Genomic DNA, 11,547 nt, shown 5'->3' with positions numbered 1-11,547 from the left:
GGTCTGCCTTACAAGGGCTGCACTCGGCTAGAAATAGCCACACGAAATCATTATTATTATTATTATTATTATTATTATTATTATTATTATTATTATTATTATCATTATTATTATTTGGTGTATTTCATTCTATCTATATTTCCCTGTTCTTGTAACGTGATCTCTAATTGTACTGTTATTTATTGTGTGATGCCCTGTGTTGGCTGATTTGTCGTAATGGGATTGTTCTTCTTTTCTGTTTCTTCCAGGCTCGGGTTTAAATTCTATCTCATATGCGCATTATGGCGCTTCCAAGGCCACCTCGCATTAAACTTAATAACAACGATTTTGGTCCTCTGTTAAATGAAATTTTAAATGCAATGAAATTAATATCATACCATCTAATGTAATAATAATAATTATTATTTATTTTCTTTAACACTGCAGTTTGTAGAGAATTGAAATTTGGTTCTCCTAATTTTTAAATTTTCTTTTGGTAAATGGTCACCTGACCTATTCATCCCCGTGTTTTTTCTTTTTCTTTCTTTTTCTTTTCATTATTAGTTGCATCACTTATCTTTGGTGTATGCCTTAATTTTGCAGGCTTTGCCTGTTGTTAATGGTAGCTTGGCATGAGAAGCTGCATTTTCTTGTTCGTGTGTAATTGTTCAGTAGTATTTGTGGAACATTAATATATTTTCCCTTTATAACTTTGTAAATGTTTCAGGGAATTTTTCTACTATTTATTAGTTTATCATTTCAATTGATTAATTATTAATCCGTGTAATATTCATTTCTATTTGTGTCACATTTTGAGTTGATGTATGTAACTATGTTACCATGATCATTCTTTAAACATTTATATGAAAATCAATTTGGTTGAAGCAAATTTCAATTTAAGTATATTAATTGTAACTAGGTAAACTTGCTGGCCAGTATTTTAAGTTTTTAAAGAAGAGGTCTTGTTTCATATTAATTATTTTTTTATTTAAAGGTATCAGTTTCTCGATTTTCTTTCTGTTTTAATTATTTCTAATATTAAAATGGTACCAGCTTTTCAGTCCTCTTCTAGATTTATGTAATTGTAATTATTCATACATTATTAATTAAATATTTTAACCCCATTTTTAATTTGGTGTTTACATTTGGTATACTTAGTCACACTGACCTGGCAACTAGTTACGTGTAAATTTTGATTGATAATCTGGTTTCTTTATCTTTACTTAATTTCTGTCCCCTTGCACGTGTTGTTATGTTTGTAATTTACTGCATCCAAGGTAAGTAACTTTGTGCCTTGATGTTGTGTTTTGTTGTTTTGACCGTGTCCATTTTCTGTGTCCTTGGGCCGTTGCAGAGAACATACTGACAAACTGTTGCATACTCATTAAACTGATTGGCTATATTAAATTTTGTGTAAAATTTCATCTCACACTGGAAGGACATGATGGAACCGATTTGTCCAATAATCCAAGAATCTTAAAGGAGCACATTGAAACAACTAACGGTTATGTTTTTCTGGGATGGTCTTAATCTATACAGAATGAGCTTTTAGATTCAATCCATTCCATGGGCCTTCAGTTGATATGAGACGTGATTTCTGTGAGACTACCAGAACAACTATTAGTGTCATCATTCACAATTTCTCTAGGCACTCACTCTGTTCATTTTTGTAGACGGAGACAGTTCTTACACATTTTTTGGGATTTGTTTCTTAACGATGTCATGGAGTATGGCTCTCTGTTTGGAAAATTTGGAGAAAAATCCCTCTAAATTACTAAGAAAAACTTTTACCCGCTTGTTTTGGGTTGCACAGCGCTCAATAATCAAGTTCAATAATAATGAACAAAGTGCGCATTCTTGCCTGTACACCTATGTGTTGCCCGCTCATCACATTCGAACCATTGTAACTCTGAGCTATTACTTTTTCAGGAGAGTTAATTACCTCCAGTTTCTCTAGCTTGGCAAATAAAGCATGACTAATTCCGTATATACATAATTTTCACATCAAATTTTCAGTGATGGTATCCTTTAAATGTAAACCAAATAGCAAAAATCCGGTGTCAAAAACGTTATTAATGTAACACTTTTCATTTAATATAAAAGAAACTCGATTTTGTTCTTTTTCTATGTTAAAGTAGTCAAAAAGAAGTGTGGAAAAAGTACTGTGGCCGCCCCACTGACCTAACATTGTTTCTAAGAGTTCACCAGCCACCAATGCTCAGCACCATACATAAATACGGAGAATAAATAACAAGTTGTTCACAAGCTTGATTTGGGTTTTCTGTGAAGTGTTTGTCTGCCCATTTGTGTGTAACTAAGACATTGCATTATTTGCCACCCCAATTTTTTTTCTTTGCTTCTAAATAATTAGTAAGTTGAGATGTCTCAAACAAATCCACTTTCTAATGGATGCATTTCTGTGAAGCTACTTTGTAGTATATTTTGTTTGCGTAACCGAAACAAAATATTATATTAAACAAATTATTGTATAATATAACCAAATCCAGAACTATTTTGTTGTTTCTGCTCACAGGCAGTGAACGAAGTAATGTTCTACTTTTATTGAAAATGAAAATAATATTAAATCAACAAGTTCACACTTCTATATTAAGAAGGTAAAGAACCTTCTCTCCATGTACCAGAACACACACACTTCATGCAACCTTGAAGAAAACACCAAGATATGAAAGATGTCATCAGGATTACCCTTATCCTTGCCATGAATTTTTCTAAACTAAAATATATTACTATGTACTCTACCAGATGGCAGAGTAAACTAGATCTCTTTTTGGGTAACTTACGGTTGAATTGTAAATTAATTTTGTCGGATAAACACCATGTCACCAGACCTCTTTTTATATGCTGACATACACAATATGGAGTGTTCAAAATCTGACTAGATCTGCCTAGTATAAACCTGTGATCTTGGGATATGGAGGCTGACACTCTATCAATGATCCACGGAGAGAGCTATTCTGAACTGAAAATGTAAACAAACTTCAAGAGAAAAGTTTATTTGTATTCTCTTAATAACTGTCAAACAAGACATGGCTGTAAAAATACTGTAATTTTGAAGAAAAGCCCTATTCTCAAGAGTCCAATCCTGCACTAACCTGTCAGTCATACAGTTGAAAACCTGTTTGTGAAGAAGAAGAAGAAGAAGAAGAAGAAGAAGAAGAAGAATAAGAAAAAAGAAGAAGAAGAAGAAGAAGAAGAAGAAAATCTCCCCAACATCTTTACAAACATCAGGTTCAGGATATAGAAAGAGAATGGGTGGCATACAGGGAAGCTGTAATAGAAACAGCACGGGAATGCCTCGGAACAATAATGTGCAAAGAAGGGAAAAAGCAAACATGTTGGTGGAACAAAGAAGACAGAGCGGCTTGTGCACGTAAGAAGATGGCATGACAAAAATTGTTTCAATTTTTCAAGTTACCTTACGTCGCACCGACACAGATATATCTTATGGCGACGAAGGGACAGGAATGGGAAGGAACTGGCCGTGGCCTTAATTAAGGAACAGCCCCAGCATTTGCCTGGTGTGAAAATGGGAAATCATGGAAAACCATCTACAGGGCTCCCGAGAGTGGAGTTTGAACCCACTATCTCTCGAATACTGGATACTGGCTGCACTTAAGCGACTGCAGCTGCCGAGCTCGGTAAAATGGTTTCAAACAAACTGATGTCGATAGGGAATTGTATGTAGATGCATGAAATAAAGCAAAATAGTCATTGTGGAGGCCAAGAAGAAATCCTAGAAACATTTTGGTGATAACCTGAAAGGCTTTGTCAAGCAGCAGGAAAACCTTTCTGGACCAAAATAAAGAATCTTACAAAGGGAGGGAAAAGGGAAATCAATAGTGCTTTGGGTAAATCAGATGAACTCACTGTAGATCCAAGAGAATCACCAGACAGATTAGCTGCCTCTGTGGATCAGTTGTAGTGTTGGCCTCTAGACTCCAAAATGTGGGTTCAAGCCTGGCAGAGGTAATCGGATTTTTGAAGGGTGGAAAACGTCCATTCAACACTACATGTCATAAGATGCTGGCATGTAAAAGATTTCTGGTGACAAATTTGATGTTTACCCAACAAATTTAATTTTAAAAACTCAGCCATAGATGCCCAGGAGAGATTCGGTTTACTCTGCCATTTAGTAGGTCGAGAGTAAAATGGAGCATCAAAATTAACAATCAGGAAGCTAGATGGCATCAGATTAAAATGCCTCTGAGGACAAATTTTTATTATTATTATTATTATTATTATTATTTATTACTAGACAGTATGAAGGAATATTTTGAAAATCTACTTAAAGTAAAAGGAAATCTTTTTGTTGAAGTCCTGAACAATGGAGATCAAGGAGAGAAGAACAATGATGGCAGTGAAATCACGTTCAAGAAAGTGGAAAGATTGGTAAATCAACTACAATGTCACAAAGCAGCAGGAACAGACAAAATTAGACCTGAAATTTTGAAATACAGTGGGAAGGCAGGGCTCTTTATAGAGGAATGGGAATAGCATGGAATGTAAGAAAGGTACCTTATTGGACAAAAAGAGTATCTATACCTATTTATAAGCCAGGAACAGGAAGCATTGCAACAAATAGCAAGGAATTTCATTTATCAGTATACTAGGCAAGATGTTCACATACATTTTGGGACTAGGTGAGGTGGCCGTGCGGTTAGGGGCGCGCAGCCGTGAGCTTACATCTGCGAGATAGTGGGCTCGAACCCCACAGTCAGCAGCCCTGAAGATGGTTTTCCGTTGTTTCCCATATTCACACCAGGCAAATACTGGGGCTGCTACCTAAAATTAAGGCCACGGCTACTTCCTTCCCACTCTCAGGCCTTTCCTATCCCATCGTCGCCATAAGACCTAACTGTGTCAGTGTGACGTAAAGCAAATAATAACAATAATAATAATAATAATAATAATAATAATAATAATAATAATAATAATAATAATAATAATAATAATAATAATAATAAGACATTTTGGAAAGGAGGGTGTGAACAATGGTGGAGAGAAAGTTGCATGAAAACTAGGATGGTTTCTGACCACAGAGGGGCTGTCGGGACCATATTTTTTAGTATTTGTCACATAATTGAAATATTCTATGAGTGGAAGAGATGGTTATGTTTATGTTTCATAGATCTAGAAAAGGCATATGATACAGTACTATTGCAAAATATATTAGCTGTACTGAGGGTATATAGGATTGGGGGTAGGTTATTACAGGCAATCAAAGGTATTTAGCTCTACTGTCTGGTCACAAGAACGGAATGAGAAAAGTGGAGAGTTGCTGGGTTGGCAACCAGTTATGAACAGCGCTAACATCAAGTGTTGGGCTGGGGGAAATACCCTGACTCCCTAGGATGGGATGGGATGGGATAGGAAAGGCCTACGAGTGGGAAGGAAGTGGCCGTGGCCTTAATTTTAGGTACAGCCCCAGTATTTGCCTGGTGTAAATATGGGAAACCACGGAAAACCATTTTCAGGACTGCCCAACAGCTTCAGGCAGATGAGTCTCTATAGGAGAGGTATAGACCCCCAGCACAGGAAATGCTACTGGAATTTCACTGAGCATAGTGTCTGTACTCCAGTTAAGTAGCTAGGCGTCTGTTCTCCAGGTGAGGAGCAGCCTAGTTCTTGTTGACAGTAGCTTTAGAATTTCCAACGTCAGACTGGGTGACAGGGTGGTCTATTAATCTTGTCGTAACCAAATGGATCACGTCAATATCAGTTTCACCAGACAATGCTACAGTGTCCCCCGAGAAGCAACACGTGTCAGCCTCACCCAACTGCCATGACAAATAGAGGAGGGCTACTGGTTAATCGTACAAGAAACACGATGGAAAAGTACAAAATCTTGCGACACTGAAGATGGGTACAAACATATCTACCATGGAACAATCCACAGAAATGGGGTCACGGTCATAATTTGCATAAGCTTATGAGACCCTGTTGCTGAAGTCCATTGCTACTCAGATCACCTCATGTCCATCATAATTGATACTCCAGTGCCAGCTATGTGGTTTCTCTTCATATGTACTACAGACAGGCTGCAGTGACAACAGACAGGCTGCAGTGACAACATGACAGAAACGTTTTGGTATCAATTGCAGGAGCACCTCTCAACATGGTCACAGGAAGACCTGACAATTATTTGTGGTGACCTAAATGGACAAGTTGGACATACCAATGACGGTTATAACTGCCATGGAGGCAATGGCTGCAGTGCTGAAAATGATGATAGATGGCGTATCTTGAAATGAAGCGTACAAGTCACACTAAAACCTATACCAGTGGTAATAATAGCAGTCAAATTAATTTGACCATTGTGAGATGCTGCGATTTCTGAACAGTCAAGGATGTCAAGCTTATACAATCAGACTATGTTGCTCCTCAGCATAAACTGCTCATTGCAGACCTGAGGATTAGTAAATGTTGGAAATTTAGCAATGTCAGAGGTCCAGAAAAGATCAAGGGGTGGGAGATGCAAGACCACAAGGCGGCACTAGTCAGCAACCTCTCGTATTTCCTTCCGCTAACCCAGACTCTATCGACAACACATGGACAGCTCTTTGTGAATCAGTTACTGCCAGAGCTACAGCAGCCCTGGACACAATAAAACCAGGCTGCTGCTATGTCAATGGATGGCTTAGGTTCAGCAGAAGGTTCATGAAAAGAATGTGTACAGAAGCTGGCTAGCACAAAAGACTGACAAGAACAGGGAAAGATATGTTATTGCAACATGAGAGGCCAAGAAAGCTATTGCTGAAGCTAGAGATGATCAATACAATGATTTCTACAGGAAACTCTGCATTAAAGAATGCAAGAAAAGAATCTACCGCATTGCCAAATCTTGAACCAGATCAGTGGAGGACAAACATTACTTATGCATTAAGAACAAAAATGGGGCCCAATTGCAACACTGGAATTACATCCTAAAGTGATGGTGGCAGCATTTTGATAAGATTTCGAACACTGAAGTCACCCACCGATTTCAGATGATGTTCCAATGCCAGGGCCTATCGCACACATCACAGCAGAGAAGGTTACCTCTGCCATCAAAATGCAAGAAAAAACAAAAAGTGCAGGACCAGCAGACTTTTGGAAGCTGCAGGAATTACAAGGTATTGCAATAGATTGGTTGACTGACTTTTTCAGCATCATTTTAGATTCCAACTGTATCCTTGCCAATTGGACTATCTTCAAGAATAAAAGTGATCCAGCTGAATACTCTAATTACTACCAAATCAGTCTTTTATCAGATACATTAAAGATCTTCGAGAGAATTCTTGATTGAAGCCTACATGAGATTACTAAAGTTAACACCATCTAGTGTGGCTTCATGAAAGGTACTGGAGCAACTGATGCTGTCTTTACAGTTAGAATACTAATGGAAAAGCACCGAGACAAAAGACAGCCACTTCACATTGCCTTCCTCAACCTCAAGAATGCTTTTGACCACGTTTCTCATTCAACTGATATGGTATGCCTTACATGATCATGGTGTGCCTGAACTCCTTATCAACTGGATCAAGATGTTATATGTGAACACCAGCAGTTGAGTATGCTGTGCAGTCAGCACTTTGGAGAGTATACCTGTGAAAGTCAGAATCCGTCAAGGCTCAGCTCTGTCACCACTGCCCTTCATCCTCATCATAAACACCATCACTAAGGACCTACAAAAGAATGTTCCTTGGACTCTCCTTTAAGCAGATGATATCTTGCTTACAGACTCCAAACAGTCCTACAATAGAACAGCTGCCTCTTTCTATATGGCCTCCATGTGAATGTCAAGACAGAATACCTAGAAACTTCCCTGAATGATGGGAATATCCAAATCGATCGAGAAAACCTGGTGAAGGATGACACTTTAGGTATGCTGGGTCTCAACTGCACAAAGACAGAGGCATCGGCGATCAGGTGTAAGCAAGGATAAATGCAACATGGATGTGGTGGAGAGAAGTCACGGGTGTACTCTGCAACAAAACAATGCTTCACCCTATTAAATCAGCAATATATCGAACAGTAGTATGCCATGTCACTAACACCACGGTTTGGCAACAAATGAACATTGCACCAATTGTGGAAAAAATGGGAGAGAAGTGCTTTCAATGGTACAGCCATTCCTTGCACAGCATCTAACTTGGCTCTTTACTTTGGAGTCCCGCATGGATAACTAAAGCAGTGCTGGCAAGACGTGAATAAATGCAGACATGAAGATTGTCTGTTGGAGACCAAATGGCGCTCAGGACTGTGTGAAATGGCATGAAAAGATCCAAAAAGTGGACCCTGCACCAGCTAAGAAGATGAAGATGATGATGATAACGATGATGATGATGATGATGATGATGAAAAAAAAAACGGCCAGCAGTGAGAATTGGTGCTAAAACGAGTTCTTGGTTGAAATACGTTACAGAGGTTAGACAGGGCTGTAATCTTACACCTTTGTTGTTCATTGTTAGATCATTTACTAAAAGACATACATTGGTAGTGAGGGATTCAGTAGGGCAGAAATGTAGTAAGTAGTTTGGCTTTTGCCAATGACCTGGTCTTAATGGCAGACTGACGAGGGAACGGTACGAAGTCGGACGGCGAATTTCGATTTGATTTTTACATATTCGTGAAGGTCTTTTTAAGCTGATACAGGCAGTGGAAGTCTAATTTTTTGCTGGTCCTTTTTAAAGGGCCATTTGGGAGCTCAAAGTTGGCGGTGCGCGCAAAGATCTGTACAGTACATGCCGGCACACGTCAGCGCTCACAGCCAGAGGCTGCCTTGCCTCACCTTCCCTCTCTACTCCTTTGGTTCTCCTCTGTCCCCCACCACATACAGCTGCCTACAGTTGTGCACACGGGATTGCGGGTGAAGACTGATGTTAGTTGGGACATTTTATTTACAAAGATGAATTCATTATGGAATAAATAAACAATTAAAATTGTTTACAAATCACTACTTTACAAACAAATAATACATAATCAAATATCATATGCATCATCATGACATTCAAAGTGTTCAAGAAATGACTTTATTCTAACACAGTCTGGCATTGGTTCGTTGTTCATGGCATGATAGTGAAAAACTATCACAAAATGTGAATAACAAAACACAAGACAACAATGTGCGCACCTTATAAACGAAAAATTGGTACAGTCATTTCCAGCACACTTTTTATCAGTCCAATCATGAAAATTCGTTTGCGAGACAGTATGTAATTGTGGAATATTGTCATTAATGGAATAAGCACCCGCTTTCCAACCATATTTCAGCATTGGTACAAAACAATCAGCTTGTAATTGGTTATGCGCTAGTATTTGACTAGTTAGGCCTATAATGAAAAGTCTGGTTTTGGGTTTTAATTTTGACTTGCCACGTAAATTCCTTACCCGGCAAATGTTTCCCATTCAACGGACTAAATATTTTTAGTTGTCGGAAGAGTCCAAGATCACACGGCTGGCAAAGGTACATAGTTCCTTTCGGTACGTATTCAATGTGTACATATTTGTTGGTCAGGGATTCAAGTTGTGCATTTTTGCCCTGGCCACTGAATGAATCTATGAGAAGAAGATTTCTTTAGTCTTCCTGTAATTGCGGATGGAAGATGTTTTGAAACCAGTCACGTACATGCCCTTTCCCATTTTCCTGGGAGATGAACAATCAATTACGGCATACAGGGTGACCGACGGGAATCTGACGTTTTTGGCATGGCTAGTACTCTCTCGGCAGGAGGAGTGGGGAGCAGAATTGTCAAGCAGGACACTCGCCATGTGTTGCCGTTTCAGTAGCTATGGAGCAGTGGTCGGATGAACATCGTATGTTTGCGTACGACGCATTTGTGCAGAATGGCGGGTCTGTTATAACAGTGCAGTGACTTTTCATGAATGTTTCAACCGTGGGCGTTGTGGTGCCGTTCCCAGCTGCAACACAATTCTCAGGTGGGCTCATTACGAGTTTGCATGCATGTTTACGTGCTGAGGGACCAGGGCTACGCGTCACCACGGCTCTCACACGCTCGATGTTTTCTGGTGTTCTTGCTGTCTTAGTCGGACCTGGTGGTGTCTTTTTAACAATAGATCCTGTTGTCCGTACATTATTAACCGACGACTGCTCCATAGCTACTGAAACGGCAACGCATGGCGAGTGTCCTGCTTGACAGTTCCGCTCCCCACTCCACCTACCGAGAGAGTACTAGCCATGCCAAAAACATCAGATTCCCATCGGTCACCCTATATATATAAAGGCATCCATGTAAGATTTGATACTTTCTTGTACTCTAGGTCCAAACTTTCCATTAATTTCTTCGAAAACCATCAAGAACAAACATCCCATTTCTCCGGCTTCAGAAATGTGATATTGCATTGTGTGGGAGTGCGTAAAACTATTTCGGCAAACAAGCATGGCAAGAACGTCTTTCACACCACGAAAATCATAATTTCACTGTGTTGCCATTTTGTATTCAAACTGGGACTGGTCCAAATTCCAGATATTGGCATCCGGGGTCTCTTTCTTTTCTTGTAATTTATTAATGAATGTTACAAACTTTTTAGCCACTTCGTGTCGTACTTCTACGTCTGCTTTGAACGTTTTACTGACTAGTTTTGGTTACTTTTTGGAACCAAATTTTCAAACGCCTTTTAAGGTTTGTCAAGTATGAATCACTTTGGAGAGAGTGTTTGAGGCAATACAATTCTCTACCCTCACCAATCCAACGCTCAATGTCCAATTTCGTGACATAAATAACGCATCCTTGCCTTGATGAATTCTTCTTTCACATAAGCTTGAACCCTCACACATTTCCTAATTTCTCCATTGTGTTCAACGCGGTTGACGATTCCATAAGTTTGTCTCCGAGTCTTCTTATACTTCTGTACTGCGTAATTAGGTCCTTGTTCCTTTATTTTTTGATACATATCCAACAATGATTCGGAATCATAATCTTCCACTTACTTACAGGGTCTTCCTCGGCCATCACACGACATGTTATCTTCGTTAAACTCATCTCTGTGTTTGCGTTTTTTCGGTGATGTTGTCCCCTCCTCAGCGCCATCTTCGTCTTCTGAATCAACGAAAACGGCTTCTTCCTCCTGAATAAATTTGCATTTTCCCTCCAAAATTGCATCAAACGTTGTCTTTATTTGTATATGCATGATTTGCTCTTCATCAGAAAGCTCTGTAGCTTCCTGAATATTAACACCGCAGGCATTAATAAGAGCTGCAATAATGTTGCAAGCGGCCATAACAAAGTAAATAACACAGTGCGATCTCCTGTCTGTGGAATAGCCATCAGTCGTGGAGAACTTGACTGAATAGAATAGGACTCGCCATCCCATATACACAACTGTTGGCAGCCGTATGTGGTGGTGGACAGAGGAGAACTGAAGGAGTGGAGAGGGAAGGCGAGGCAGGGCAGCCGCTGGCAGTGAGCGCACCACCAAATTTGAGCTCCCAAAGGCCCCTTAAAAAAGACCAGTGGAAAATTAGACTTCCACTACCTGTTTCAGTTTAAGAAGACCTTCACGAATATGTAAAAATCAAATTGAAATTCGCCGCCCAACTTCATACCG

Source organism: Anabrus simplex, chromosome 6, assembly GCF_040414725.1.
Source record: "Anabrus simplex isolate iqAnaSimp1 chromosome 6, ASM4041472v1, whole genome shotgun sequence".
Lineage (NCBI taxonomy): Eukaryota > Metazoa > Arthropoda > Insecta > Orthoptera > Tettigoniidae > Anabrus > Anabrus simplex.
Note: the sequence above shows the minus strand (reverse complement) of the source record.